Raw genomic sequence first — 3516 nt, 5'->3', positions numbered from 1 at the left:
AAGGAAGACAGCAGGAAATCACTGAATTTCCAGAGCTATCTTGTGAACTTAGGGTTTCCGTGTAATGCAAAAGTTGTCCTGGTGGAGCAGTGGTTAAGTGCTCAGGTGCTAACCCAAAGGTGGACAGTTCGAACCCAGCAGTTACTCTTGTCTCCATAAAGGTCGCAACCTTAGGAACCCAATGAAGCAGCTCTACTGTGGACTGTAGGGTCACTGCGATGTGGAATCAGTCTCCTGGCACTGGGGGTTTTCGGGTTGTGCAAGTGGTTTGTGGATTAGCTGATGATCTAAACACTGGTGGCTTCGTTACACCCAGTGGGGCTGAAGCAGAAAGGTCTGACAATTTGCCTCCTCAAAGATCACAGCAAAGAAAACCCTGCGGAACAGTTGCCGTCGGACACCAGGGTCACTGTGAGTTGGAATCACCTTGCTGCTGACGGATTTTGTTTCGTTTGGAGGTTTCATCAGAACAAGGATAGAGCAGTTGTGTGCTCGGTGGCTGAAGGTCTTTCTTTGGCTGACTGGTGGCTATGGGACCGATTCTGAGAGGCTCCGGCGACCTGTGGCTCAGGCTTTCGAGATGTCTGCTGTTCCTGCCGAGGAGTGACCAGCTGCTGATCCGGCCCCTTGGAGCTGGGCAAGAAGTGGGGAGATCATGTACTAGTCTGGAATTCAAAGGAAGAACAATGATGCTGGACTGCGGGATCCACCCTGGCCTGGAAGGAAAGGATGCTCTGCCTTCTACTGATTTAATAGACCCAGCTGAGATTGACCTCCTTTTAATTACTCATATCCACTTGGATCACTGTGGAGCTTTGCCCTGGTTTCTGCAGAAGACAAGTTTCAAAGGAAGGACAGGTACGACTCATTGAACAACAGCTATTTACAGATGGTTTCTTTCGGATTATGTCAACGTGAGTAATACCTCAGCAGACGACATGCTGTATACTGAGACCGATTTGGAGGAAAGCATGGACAAAATTGAAACGATCAACTTTCAGGAAGTTTAGGAAGTTGCGGGAATCAAGTTCTGGTGTTACCATGCAGGTAAGGCCATGTCCTAGGAACCGCCATGTTCATGACTGACATTCCAGGCATCAAGCTTTTGTACATAGGCGACTTCTCAAGACAAGAGGATAGACACCTAATGGCAGCTGTAATCCCTAAGATAAAGCCTGATGTTCATATCATGGAATTTACTTAGGGACCCATGTTCCTGAGAAACATGAAGAGTGAGAAGCAAGGTTCTCTATCGCTGTCCATGATATTGTGAATAGAGGACGCAGAGGTCTCATTCCTGCCTGTGCTCTTGGAAGGACTCGGGAGCGCCTCTTGATTTTAGATGAATACTGGCAGGATCACCCCGAACCGCATGATATTCCAATACACTCTGCCTCATCTTTGGCCAAGAAATGTATGACAGCAGACCAGACATATGTAAATGCCACGGATGACAAAATCCGCAAACAAATCAATATCAACCATCCTTTTGTGGTCAAGCACATTAGCAATCTCAAGAGTGTGGATCATTTTGATGACCTTGGCCTGAGCGTGGTCATGGCTTCCCCAGGTATGATGCAGATTGGCCTGGCCAGAGAGCTGTTTGAAAGCTGTTGTGCTGATAAGAGGAACGGTGTCATTCTAGCAGGCTACCTTGTACAGGGGACACTTGCCAAGCATGTCCTGGCTGAACCTGAAGAACTAACTACCCTGTCTAGGCAGGAGCTGTCTGTTGTTAACAGTTCTTTCTCTGCCCACACAGATTATCAGCAGACCGGTGAAGTTATCCGTGTTTTGAAACCTCCTCGCGTGATTTTAGTCCACAGGGAACAGAACGAGATGGCCAGACGGAAGGCAGCTCTGAATCGAGAATATGAAGATAATGGTGAAGTTCAGACGGAGGTTCATCATCCTCGGAATACGGAAGCAATGACCCTAAACTTCAGAGGAGAAACACTTGACAAGGTCATGGGCTTTTTAGCAGATTAAAAAAAAAAAAAACAGAACAGGGCCAATGAGTTTCAGGAATTCCTGTTAAAAGAAACTTTCATGATCACATACTTTCTCCCTGTGATCGCTCCAATTACACGGACTTGGCCATGAGCACTGTAAAACAAGTCCAAGCCTTTCCCCAGGCTGGCCCTTTTCATTTGCCATAGTACCAGCGACAGAAATTGGCAGGTGATGTAGAAGAATTCGAAATTCAAAAGAAGCCTGCTCTGAAACTGTTCAAGAATATTACTCTGATACAGGAACCAGGGGTGGTGGTGTCAGAATGGCTGGAAAATCCTTCCAACGCCATGGATGCTGACCCAGTAACACCTGTGGCACCAGAATGCCAGTCAAAGCCCAAAATAAGGAAAGTTGCAGGACAGAAGACTTCTAAGAAATGAGAAATGCATGTTTATAGCAAACGGTTGGAGATCATGCTTCAGGACCTTTCTGGAGAAGACTGTGTGAGAAGAAAAGATGATTCTCCTCTTAGGGGCACTGTGGACAGAAGCCAGCAAACATCGACTTGGATACGCAGCCTGCAGACCGTGAAGAAGTGAGTGAAGATGTCGAATCCCTTAGAGAAATGATGGCGCTGGCTGCATGAGAACTCATATGCTGGTTCATTGATAACCTCGTACCTCTGTATACATGAAAACCTTCTTTAAATGATCAATTCTAATTCTGTTACTGGAAAAAAAAAAGAACAAGGATAACTGGGCCTAGGAGTTATCAGACTCTAGGATTATTATTGGAAACTGAATATACTTTGAAATGTCAAGGAGTAAACAGCCAAAGGCTTTTCTCTTCATCACCTGTGATGATTGCCAACAATTTTATTGAACACACTATTGCTATTACGGTCTCGCTCCTTCCTCAGCAGAGTGCAACTCCCACAAAGAAGACTGCCCCCCCCACCCGACACCCCCACCATTTGGTTAATTCTCATTGGCCTCCTTTATTATGTACACAGGGTCTGCTAAACTCCCTGGAGCCTCTTCTTTGTTACTCTAAGATTTACTTATAAACAAAAATTTGTTTTGAAAACAGTAATACCAGATTTACTGCCATCCCCTCAATTCTGACTCACAGAGACCCCCTTCCACATGACAGACTGGAACTGCCCTTCGGGTTGCCAAGGTTGAACTCTTCATGGAGGCGGACAGCCACGTTTCTCCTGCAGGGGGCTGGAACATTCGAGCATCAAAGCGATTAATCAGGATGTCACCAGGGCTCCTTTATGTGGTTTGAAAACATAAATACTCCAGGCATATCAGAAACGCTGCTTGTAAGATACACTGTCCTTCACCCTAATATTATGACCTTCTAAACTTTAGGTTAAAAGGTGTTTTTTTGTTTTTATTTTCCTTTTTTCAAAATGAGGTTTATAAGATATTCTGGTATTAAATAATCTTTAATTATTATAATGTTATGGAATGAATTGATCCACCCCCAAATGTGCTGTAAATCCTAACCTCTAGGTCTATGGTTAAAATTCCATTGGGGGAAGGGGAAGATTCCATT

General features: G+C 45.1%; 1 pseudogene; it reads left to right on the top strand.

Moving 5' to 3' along the window:
- Positions 1-580: 580 nt before the first annotated feature.
- Positions 581-2599, top strand: LOC142426331 (cleavage and polyadenylation specificity factor subunit 3 pseudogene; annotated as a pseudogene).
- Positions 2600-3516: the final 917 nt, after the last annotated feature.

This window comes from Tenrec ecaudatus, chromosome 14, assembly GCF_050624435.1.
Source record: "Tenrec ecaudatus isolate mTenEca1 chromosome 14, mTenEca1.hap1, whole genome shotgun sequence".
NCBI lineage: Eukaryota > Metazoa > Chordata > Mammalia > Afrosoricida > Tenrecidae > Tenrec > Tenrec ecaudatus.
This window is presented reverse-complemented; position numbering and strand designations above follow the sequence as displayed.